This window comes from Arachis hypogaea, chromosome 16 (genome assembly GCF_003086295.3).
Source record: "Arachis hypogaea cultivar Tifrunner chromosome 16, arahy.Tifrunner.gnm2.J5K5, whole genome shotgun sequence".
NCBI classification, from domain to species: Eukaryota; Viridiplantae; Streptophyta; class Magnoliopsida; order Fabales; family Fabaceae; genus Arachis; species Arachis hypogaea.
In genome coordinates, this window is record NC_092051.1 from 3,655,706 (window position 1) to 3,667,845 (window position 12,140).

Sequence of the window (12,140 nt, forward strand, 5' to 3'; positions counted from 1 at the left end):
AGAGACTAAGATTGCTAAGTTAGAAGTATTTTGTTTAGAATTCTCTGTCTGTTGCTGAGTAGATGATGGAAAAGGTTTACTATTGTTAAACCTGTTTCTTCCACCATTATTAAAGCCTTGTTGAGGCTTTTGTTGATCCTTCCATGAGAAATTTGGATGATTTCTCCATGATGAGTTATAGGTGTTTCCATAAGGTTCACCTAAGTAATTCACCTCTGCTATTGCAGGGTTCTCAGGATCATAGGCCTCTTCTTCAGAAGGCGCCTCTTGAGTACTGTTGGATGCAGCTTGCATTCCATTCATACTCTGAGAAATCATATTGACTTGCTGAGTTAATATTTTGTTCTGAGCCAATATGGCATTCAGAGTATCAATTTCAAGAACTCCCTTCTTTTGAAGCGTCCCATTACTCACAGGATTCCTCTCAGAAGTGTACATAAACTGGTTGTTAGCAACCATGTCTATGAGTTCTTGAGCTTCTGCAGGCGTTTTCTTTAGGTGAATGGATTCACCTACAGAAGTATCCAGTGACATCTTTGATAGCTCAGATAAACCATCATAGAATATATCCAGGATGGTCCATTCTGAAAGCATGTCAGAAGGACACTTTTTGGTCAGTTGCTTATATCTCTCCCAAGCTTCATAGAGGGATTCACCTTCTTTCTGTCTAAAGGTTTGAACATCCACTCTAAGCTTACTAAGCTTTTGAGGAGGAAAGAACTTGTCTAAGAAAGCCATGACCAGCTTATCCCATGAGTTCAGGCTATCTTTTGGTTGAGAGTCCAACCATATTCTAGCTCTGTCTCTTACAGCAAAAGGGAAAAGCATGAGCCTGTAGACTTCAGGATCTACTCCATTTGTCTTTACAGTGTCACATATCTGCAAGAATTCAGTTAAGAACTGAAAAGGATCTTCAAATGGAAGTCCATGAAACTTGCAATTTTGTTGCATCAGAGAAACTAATTGAGGTTTCAGCTCAAAATTGTTTGCTCCAATGGTAGGGATGGAGATACTTCTTCCATGTAAATTGGAATTAGGTGCAGTAAAGTCACCAAGCATTCTCCTTGTATTATTATTATTTTCGGCTGCCATCTCCTCTTCTTGTTCGAAAATTTCTGAAAGGTCATCTCTGGATTGTTGTATTTTAGCTTCTCTTAGTTTCCTTTTCAGAGTCCTTTCAGGTTCAGGATCTGCTTCAACAAGAATGTTCTTGTCCTTGCTCCTGCTCATATGAAAAAGGAGGGAACAGAAAAATAATAATAGGGATCCTTTTTGCCCAGGTATAGAGGTTCCCTTATGTGAGTAGAAGAAAAGAAGAAGAGAAATCTGAACTCAGAGAGAGAGAGATGGTTCGGATTTTTGGTGAGTGAGGGAGAGATGTTAGTAGATAAATAAATAAATAGAAGGAGGTGAGATAGAAGGATTTTCGAAAATTTTTTTTGAAAAATGGTTAGTGAATTTCAAAAATTAAAAGAAGAAATAAATTAAAATTAAAGTTTGAAATAATTAGTTAATTAGAAGAATTTTGAAAAAGAGGGAAGATAATTTTCGAAAATAAGAGAGAGAGGATTAGTTAGGTAGTTTTGAAAAAGATATGATTGAAATTTTAAAAGATATGATTGAAACAAAAAGATAAGAATTGAAAATTAATTTTAAAAAAAAAGATAAGAAGATAGGAAGTTAGAAAAGATATTTTAAAATCAAATTTTTGAAAAAGATATGATTTAAAAAAGATATGATAGAAAGATATGATTAGAAATAGTTTTTGAAAAAGATTTGATTTTTAAAATCACAATTAATGACTTGATTTATAAGAAATCATAAGATATGATTCTAGAACTTAAAGTTTGAATCTTTCTTAACAAGCAAGTAACAAACTTGAAATTTTTGAATAAAAACATTAATTGTTGATATTATTTTCGAAAATTATGTGATAAAGATAAGAAAAAGATTTTTGACAAATATTTTAAAATTTTCGAAAATAATTAAAAAAAGGAAAAAGATATGATTTTTGAAAAAGATTTGAAAAAGATAAGATTTTTAAATTGAAAAATTGATTTGATTCATAAGAAACAACTAGATTTTAAAAACTTTTGATTGAATCAAATCATATTTTCGAAAGTTTTGAGTAAAATAAGGAAAAGATAATTTTTTTTATTTTTAAATTTTTAATGAAGAAAGAAAAAAACATGAAAAAGACTCAATGCATGAAAATTTTGAATCAAAACAATGAATGCATGCAAGAATTCTATGAATGTCAAGATGAACACCAAGAACACTTTGAAAATCATGATGAACATCAAGAACATATTTTTGAAAAATTTTCACGAAAAGAAAACATGCAGGACACCAAACTTAGAAATTTTTCATGTTTAGACTCTAACAAATGAAAAATGCATATGTAAAACAAGAAAAGACACAAAACAAGAAATCATCAAGATCAAACAAGAAGACCTACCAAGAACAACTTGAAGATCATGAAGAACACTATGAATGCATGAATTTTCGAAAAATGCAAGATGAATATGCAATTGACACCAAACTTGAAAGTTGACTCAATACTCAAACAAGAAACGCAAAAATATTTTTGATTTTTATGATTTTCTAATTTTTTTTTTTGGATTTTTGGGTTTTATTTTAAAATTTTCGAAAACATAAGGGAAAAAGGAAGCAATGAATTCAAAGTCCTCAATCAGGATTCCACGAATCTTATCAGGTTAGTCTAAAGCTTGATGGCCAGCCAAGATTCAACATACCATTTTGAAACTTTAAAATTCATTCTTAAAAATTTAGAAAAGTTTTTCGAAAACAAAAGAAAAATTTTTGAAAGATTTTTGAAAATAATTTTTTTTTGAAAATAAAACAAAAAGAAAATTACCTAATCTGAGCAACAAGATGAACTGTCAGTTGTCCAAACTCAAAACAATCCCCGGTAACAGCGCCAAAAACTTGGTATGCGAAATCGTGATCACTCAGATCTTTGAATTTGTAAAATTAATTGTTCGTTCTTTCCCTGGCAATGGTGCCAAAAACGGGTGCACAGAACCATGGTCCAAACATAACTTCACAACTTCGCACAACTAACCAGCAAGTGCACTGGGTCATCCAAGTAATAAAACCTTACATGAGTAAGGGTCGATCCCACGGAGATTGTTGGTATGAAGCAAGCTATGGTCATCTTGTAAATCTCAGTCAGGCGGATATTAAGTGGATATGGAATTTTCGAATACTAATTAATAAATAAATAAAAAGTAAAGATAGAAATACTTATGTAATTCATTGGTGAGAATTTCAGATAAGCGTGTAGAGATGCGTTCGTTCCTCTGAACTTCTGCTTTCCTGCTGTCTTCATCCAATCAGTCCTACTCCTTTCCATGGCTGGCTTTATGTAAGGGCATCACCGTTGTCAATGGCTACTTTTCATCCTCTCTGTGAAAATAGTCCGATGCGCTGTCACTGCATGGCTAATCATCTGGAGGCATCACCGTTGTCAATGGCTGCATCCCATCCTCTCTGTGAAAATGGTCCGATGCGCTGTCACTGCATGGTTAATCATCTGGAGGTTCTCGATCATACTGGAATAGGATTTACTATCCTTTTGCGTCTGTCACTACGCCCAGCACTCGCGAGTTTGAAGCTCATCACAGTCATTCAATCCCTGAATCCTACTTGGAATACCACAGACAAGGTTTAGACTTTCCGAATTCTCTTGAATGCCGCCATCAATCTAGCTTATACCACGAAGATTTTGATTAAGAGATCCAAGAGATACTCATCCAATCTAAGGTGGAACGGAAGTGGTTGTCAGGCACGCGTTCGTGGGGGAATGATGATGATTGTCACGTTCATCACATTCATGTTGAAGTACAAATGAATATCTTAGAAGCGGAATAAGTTGAATTGAATAGAAAAACAGTAGTACTTTGCATTAATCTTTGAGGAACAGCAGAGCTCCACACCTTAATCTATGGAGTGTAGAAACTCTACCGTTGAAAATACATAAGTGATAAAGGTTCAGGCATGGCCGAATGGCCAGCCCCTAAACGTGATTAATATGATCCTAAAGATGAACTAAAAAATCATAAGATGTCTAAAAGACTAGTAAAAAGTTCTATTTATACTAAACTAGTTACTAGGGTTTACAGAGATAAGTAATTGATGCATAAATCCACTTCCGGGGCTCACTTGGTGTGTGCTTGGGCTGAGCTTTAGCTTTCCACGTGCAGAGGCTTCTTTTGGAGTTGAACGCCAAGTTGTAACGTGTTTTTGGCATTCAACTCTGGGTCGTGACGTGTTTCTGGCGTTTAACTCCAGACTGCAGCGTAGAACTGGCGTTCAACGCCTTGCGTCATCTAAACTCAAACAAAGTATGGACTATTATATATTGCTGGAAAGCCCTGGATGTCTACTTTCCAACGCAATTGGAAGCACGCCATTTTGAGTTCTGTAGCTCCAGAAAATCCACTTTGAGTGCAGGGAGGTCAAAATCCAACAGGATTCGCAGTCCTTCTTCAACCTCTGAATCTGATTTTTGCTCAAGTCCCTCAATTTCAGCCAGAAAATACCTGAAATCACAGAAAAACACACAAACTCATAGTAAAGTCCAGAAATGTGAATTTAACATAAAAACTAATGAAAACATCCCTAAAAGTAACTAGATTCTCCTAAAAACATACTAAAAACAATGCCAAAAAGCATATAAATTATCTGCTCATCATACCATAATAGCATTCTTTTGTGTTTTGTCCCTATTTTGATCCTAAATGTGAAAACATGCAATTTTGTGCTTCAATAGAGCAATTTAATTCCACTTTTATGTTATTCGATGCCGTGATGTGGTTTTTGAGTGATTTCAGACCTTGAAAGCAAGATTGGATGGTCAAAAGTGGAAGAAAGCATGTACAAGGGAGAAAACATGAAGAAAACAAGGAAATGCACACACAGCGAAGTGTGCGTGCGCACAGCCCTGCATGCGTATGCACAAACGAAAATTTCCATATGTGTGTGCGCATAAGCACATGTGCGTACGCACAGGTCCACTTCCAGTCGAGTATGCGGACACACACGTCTGTGCATCTGCACAGGTCCCTGCACGTGATTTCATTAATGAATCACGTGCTGCGCAAATTTGGAGGCCTTTGGCCCAATTTTGGAAGTTCCAATGCTAAATGGGAAGTGCTATAACAAGGGGAATTGAAGACATATGAAGGGAAAGCTCTCATTAGGACTGAGAGGAATCTTTCATAGTTTTTCATAGTATTAGGAATAGGAGTAGTGTAGATAGAAAGCTTTCCCATGGTTTATGTAGCTTCTTGTAGCATTTTATAGCGAGCTTTGATTTTGGATTTTGCTTCTTTACTTGTAAGTATTCTCAATTTCCTCTTTAATTAAAGCACCTTTACTTTGGTTCAAGTTACTTTGTTCATATTTGCAATTTTGTGTTTCTTGAAATTTTAATTGATGAATTTTATGTTTCATGCTTCTTTTATGTTTGATTGCTTGTTTATATTTGATTTTGTTGATAGTTGGTTATAGTTTTACATTTTCCTTGCAAAATTTCCATGTTTTACTTTTATGCATACAAGGTGTTTGTGAAAATGCCAACCTTAGATTTTGAGTAGATTTTCACACCTTGGCTTGTGGTTTGAGTCCCTAGGATACTAGAGGCATAATGTCCGACATTTAATGATAATTCTTGGGTAGTTAGTTGACTCTTGTTTCCATTGATGCTAACCATTTATCAACTAGTTTGGTAAGTGGGTTAGGACTTATGGATTGAGGGCAATTATGCTTGCTTGACTTATTCCATGATGTTGGGATTAAATAAGCAAGATTGACTCATCATAATTATCATAGTTGTGGTTATGGCAATGATAGGATTCCTTAGTTCTTCACTCCCAAGTTAAGGCCCTTTACCAATTTTGATTATTGCTTTGTTCTTTCATTACTTACGTTCTTTTAATCTTTCGTTCTTTGATTTTGCAAAACCCATTTTCGTCCTCACAACCGAAAGCATGTAGCACTCTGATTGCTTCCTAGGGAGAACGACCCAAGGTTTAACTACTCTCGGTTAATTTGAATTAGAAATATATTAAACTTTGATCGGGCATCACTCATTGGTTGAGAACTATACTTGCAACGAGGTTATTTCTCTTTTACTGAGAAGGAATTCTTAATCGACGGTTTTGCCTAAGCCCTCATAGTTTTTTCTCTTTCCCTTTCCTCTTTCTAGAGGATTCTCCGACTTTGGGTGCCATAAGTGTGAATGGAAAGCAAAAAGCAAGGCTTTTCCAACACCAAAATTAAAAATTTTGCTCGTCCTCGAGCAAAATAAGAATAAAAGGGGAGAAGAAGAAGAAGAAGAAAGAGTGGAGAAAGAGGGAAAAAGGGTTCGGGTAAGGGGGTTTTTAGTGTATGAAAGTTGTGTGGATAAAGGGTAGGAAGAAGGGGTATTTATTAGGGTGGGATAGGGTAGGGTTCGAATGAAAGGGTGGGAATTGGGTGGGAAATTTTGAATTTGAAGTGGGTGGGGGTTGGTGGGAGTTATGATGGTTTTGGGAAGAGGTATGGATGTGATTGGTTAAGGGTTTATAGGGAAGAGTATGTGGGGAAGAGTGAAAGTAAGAGAGAGAAGAAGGTAGGATAAGTGGAGATTCTGTAGGACCCACTGATCCTGGCTGGCGTTCAACGCCAGCTTGATGCTCCTCTTGGGGCGTTGAACGCCCTTGAAGGTGTGCCTTCCTGGCGTTCAACGCTAGGTCTGTGCTTCTGTTGGGGCGTTGAACGCCCAGTCTCAGCCCCCTGGCTGGCGTTCAACGCCAGTAATGTGCTTCTCATGGGCATTGAACGCCCTCTTGATGAACAGAATTCCTGCTGGTAAAGAAATTCACAAATATATAGTCGTGTTGTAAGTACAGTTCTTAACCAACAAAAAATCCTTTCGTACAAACGTTTTGGTTGTCACAAGTAACAAACCCAATAAAATTTATAACCAAAGTATTCAAACCTCAGGTCGTCTTCTCAAGGAATTGCAGGGAAGTGTGATTTATTATTGGTTATGTAAAAGGGTGTATTTTTGGGTTTTTAAAATAAGGAACAAGTAATTTAAATGACAAGAAAAATAAATTAATAATTAATAAAACTCTATGAGAATCAGAAGTCCTATCCTAGTTATCTTTATCAACGGTGATGAGAATTGGGTTTTAATCCCACTTAGTTAACCTTTGCTAAACAAAGGAAGGTCAAGAAGACTAATCAATTTGATCCTCAGGTCCTAGTCAATTCCTAAGGAAAGACCAGAGTTATTGGAATTCAAATCAATTAGCAAAAATAACAATTATCAATCACGATGAGTTTGATAACTCAAGAGTCTCCAATTAATCAATTAAAGCCAAGAATATAAAAAGCTAAATAAAAATCATAAATTTGAAATACCTCAATTGCATTAATAAAAGAAAATCAATTTAAACATAAAGAGTTCATAAACTAAATTGATAAAATAGATAAAAGGAACATTGAACCTGATAAAAAGAAACAATCCTGAAAGCAAGAGATGTTTTCATTTTTGGACTTTACTATGAGTTTGTGTGTTTTTCTGTGATTTCAGGTATTTTCTGGCTGAAATTGAGGGACTTGAGCAGAAATCAGATTCAGAGGTTGAAGAAGGACTGCTGATGCTGTTGGATTCTGACCTCCCTGCACTCAAAATGGATTTTCTGGAGCTACCGAACTCAAAATGGCGTAAACTGGCGTTCAACGCTAGCTCTCTACCCAATTCTGGCATCCAGCGCCAGAAAAGGATCCAAAACCAGAGTTGAACGCCAGAAATGGATCAAAACCTGGCGTTCAACTCCACAAATGGACTCTGCACGTGGAAAGTTAAAGCTCAGCCCAAGCACACACCAAGTGGGCCCCGGAAGTGAATTTATGCATCAATTACTTACTCATGTAAACCCTAGTAGCTAGTTTATTATAAATAGGACTTTTTACTATTGTATTAGACATCTTTGGATTATCTTTTGATCCTTTGATCATCTTTGGACGCCTGGTTCTTAGATTAGAGGGGCTGGCCTCTCGGCCATGCCTGGACCTTTCACTTATGTAATTCCAACGGTAGAGTTTCTACACTCCATAGATTAAGGTGTGGAGCTCTGCTGTTCCTCAAAGATTAATGCAAAGTACTATTGTTTTCTATTCAATTCATCTTATTTCGCTTCTAAGATATTCATTCGCACTTCAACCTGAATGTGATGAACGTGACAATCATCATCATTCCCTATGAACACGTGCCTGACAACCACTTCCGTTCTACCTTCGACTGAATGAGTATCTCTTAGATCTCTTAATCAGAATCTTTGTGGTGTAAGATAGAATGATGGCGGCATTCAAGAGAATCCGGAAAGTCTAAACCTTGTCTGTGGTATTCCGAGTAGGATTCAATGAATGAATGACTATGACGAGCTCCAAACTCGCGATTGCTGGGCGTTAGTGATAGACGCAAAAGGATAGTAAATCCTATTCCAGCATGATCGAGAACCGACAGATGAATAGCCGTGCCGTGACAGGGTGCGTTGACCATTTTCACTGAGAGGATATGATGTAACCATTGACAAGGGTGATGCCTCCAGACGATTAGCCGTGCCGTGACAGGGCATTGGATCATTTTCCCGAGAGATGACCGAAAGTAGCCATTGACAATGGGATGCATTACTTAAAGCTAGCCATGGAAAGGAGTAAGACTGATGGGATAAAGATAGCAGGAAAGCAGAGGTTGAGAGGAACGGAAAGCATCTCCATTCGCTTATCTGAAATTCTCACCATTGATTTACATAAGTATTTCTATCCCTCTTTTATTAATTAATTATATTCAAAAACCCCATAACTGTTTTATATCCGCCTGACTGAGATTTACAAGGTGACCATAGCTTGCTTCATACCAACAATCTCCGTGGGATTCGACCCTTACTCACGTAAGGTATTACTTGGACAACCCAGTGCACTTGCTGGTCAGTTACACGGAGTTGTGAACCATGGTATTGGCATCATGTTTTTGGTGCCATTGCCAGGGAAAGAAAGAGCTATGAATTTTACATAATTAAAGTGTAATCACGATTCCGCGCGTGTACCAAGTTTTTGGCGCCGTTGCCGGGGATTGTTTGAGTTTGGACAACTGACGGTTCATCTTGTTGCTCAGATTGGGTAACTTTCTTTTCGTTTTCTTTTCAAAAATTTTTCAAAAATATTTCAAAAAAATTTTTTCATCTGTTTTCGAAAAAATAAAAATGTTTTCAAAAATAAAAATATTTTTCTTCAGAATTTTTAAGAATGAATTATAGTGTTTCACGAAGCATGTGAAGCCTGGCTAGCTGTAAAGCCATGTCTAAATTCTTTTGGATTGAGGCTTGCAATTTGTTATCAAGAGCAAGCTAGTTGTTGCTAATCCACCTGCTGCTGTTCCTGATATCTTTCTGAAGCTTGGCTGGCCATTGGCCATGTCTAGTGTTTTGGACCGGAGCTTTCAATGAAAGCTTGGCTGGCTAGTGAGCCATGTCTAATTCCTGGACTGAAGCTTTAGACTAACATGGCAAGATTCCTGAAATTCATATTAAAAATTTTGGAATCCTTATTTTTTCTTTTTCAATTAATTTTCGAAAAAAAATATAATACCAAAAAAATTAGAAAATCATAAAAATCAAAAATATTTCATGTTTCTTGTTTGAGTCTTGAGTCATATCATAAGTTTGGTGTCAATTGCATATGCATCTTGCATTTTTCGAAAATATCATGCATTCATAGTGTTCTTCATGATCTTCAAGTTGTTCTTGGTAAGTCTTCTTGTTTGATCTTGATATTTGCATGTTTTGTGTCTTTTCTTGTTTTTCATATGCATTCTTGGATTCTTAGTGCCTAAGCATCAAAGAATTCTAAGTTTGGTGTCTTGCATGTTTTCTTTGCATTAAAAAATTTTCAAAAATGTGTTCTTGATGTTCATCATGACATTCATAGTGTTCTTGATGTTCATCCTGACATTCATAGCATTCTTGCATGCATTCATTGTTTTGATCTAAAAATCTCATGCATTGCATCATTTTTCTTGTTTTTCTCTCTCCTCATAATAAATTCAAAAATAAAAAAATATCTTTCCCTTTTTTTTTCTCTCATCAAATTCGAAAATTTGGATTGACTTTTTCAAAAATTTTTAAAATTAAGTTGTTTCTTATGAGTCAAATCAAATTTTCAATTTGAAAATCTTATCTTTTTCAAAAATCTTTTTCAAAAATCAAATCTTTTTCAATTTTTTTAGTTATTTTCGAAAATTTCAAAAATATTTTTTTCAAAAATCTTTTTCTTAATTTTTCATCAAATTTTTGAAAATAACAATAACAATTAATGTTTTGATTCAAAAATTTCAAGTTTGTTACTTGCTTGTTAAGAAAGATTCAAACTTTAAGTTCTAGAATCATATCTTGTGATTTCTTGTGAATCAAGTCATTAATTGCGATTTTTAAAATCAAATCTTTTTCAAAAAAAAAAAAACTAATTTCTATCCTATCTTTTCAAAAATATCTTCTCATCATATCTTTTTCAAAAATTTGATTTCAAAATATCTTTTCTAACTTCCTAACTTCTTATCTTTTCAAAATTTGTTTTAACTAACTAACTAACTTTTTGTTTGTTTCTATCTTTTTCAAAACCACCTAACTAACTCTCTCTCTATTTTCGAAAATATCTTCCCCCTTTTTCAAAAATTTATTTTTAATTAACTAATTATTTTATTTTTATTTTGAATTTTCGAAAAAAAAAAACTACTAACCTTTTTCAAAAACTATTTTCAAAAATCACTAACTCTTTTTCAAAAATTATTTTCGAAAATCACTAACTCTTTTTCAAAAACTATTTTCGAAAATTCTCTCTCCCTCTCATCTCCTTCTTCTTATTTATTCATCTACTAACATCTCTTCCTCACCCATCAAAAATCCGAGCTCTCTCTCTCTTTCTGAGTTTAGATTTTTCTCTTCTTCTTTTCTTCTACTAACAATAAGGGACCTCTTTACTGTGACATAGAGGATTCCTCTTCTTTTCTTCTTCTCTTCTCTTTCTTATGAGCAGGGACAAAGAAAAAGGCATTCTTGTTGAAGCTGATCCAGAACCTGAAAGGACTCTGAAGAGGAAATTAAGAGAAGCTAAATTACAATAATCCAGAGACAACTTGATTGAAAATTTCGAACAAGTAAAGGAGATGGCAGCCGAACCCAACAACAATGCAAGGAGAATGCTTGGTGACTTTACTGCACCAAATTCCAGTTTACATGGAAGAAGCATCTCCATTCCTGCCATTGGAGCAAACAACTTTGAGCTGAAACCTCAATTAGTTTCTCTGATGCAGCAGAACTGCAAGTTTCATGGACTTCCATCTGAAGATCCTTTTCAGTTCTTAACTAAATTCTTGCAGATCTGTGATACTGTTAAGACTAATGGAGTAGATCCTGAAGTCTACAGGCTCATGCTTTTCCCTTTTGCTGTAAGAGACAGAGCTAGAGTATGGTTGGACTCTCAACCTAAGGATAGCCTGAACTCTTGGGATAAGCTGGTCAAGGCTTTCCTAGCCAAGTTCTTTCCTCCTCAAAAGCTGAGCAAGCTTAGAGTGGATGTTCAAACCTTTAGACAGAAAGAAGGTGAATCCCTCTATGAAGCTTGGGAGAGATACAAAGGACTGACCAAAAAGTGTCCTACTGACATGCTTTCAGAATGGACCATCTTGGATATCTTCTATGATGGTCTGTCTGAGTTATCTAAGATGTCATTGGATACCTCTGCAGGTGGATCCATTCACCTAAAGAAAATGCCTGCAGAAGCTCAAGAACTCATTGACATGGTTGCAAATAACCAGTTCATGTACACTTCTGAGAGGAATCCTGTGAGTAATGGGATGCCTATGAAGAAGGGAGTTCTTGAAATTGATACTCTAAATGCCATATTGGCTCAGAACAAAATATTGACTCAGTAAGTCAATATGATCTCTCAGAGTCTGAATGGAATGCAAGCTGCATCCAACAGTACTCAAGAGGCATCTTCTAAAGAAGAAGCCTATGATCCTGAGAACCCTGCAATAGCAGAGGTAAATTACTTAGGTGAACCTT

The 12,140-nt window shown here is 35.7% G+C and overlaps 2 non-coding genes across 2 annotated transcripts; one reads left to right on the plus strand and one right to left on the minus strand.

Annotated features, from left to right (window-relative positions):
* Positions 1 to 588: 588 nt before the first annotated feature.
* Positions 589 to 696, plus strand: LOC112760766 (small nucleolar RNA R71). Its single transcript, XR_003181190.1, has one exon. It is a non-coding gene; the product is annotated as a small nucleolar RNA R71 (small nucleolar RNA).
* Positions 697 to 11,635: 10,939 nt separating this feature from the next.
* Positions 11,636 to 11,743, minus strand: LOC112760150 (small nucleolar RNA R71). Its single transcript, XR_003180601.1, has one exon. It is a non-coding gene; the product is annotated as a small nucleolar RNA R71 (small nucleolar RNA).
* Between the last annotated feature and the right edge of the window lie 397 nt (positions 11,744 to 12,140).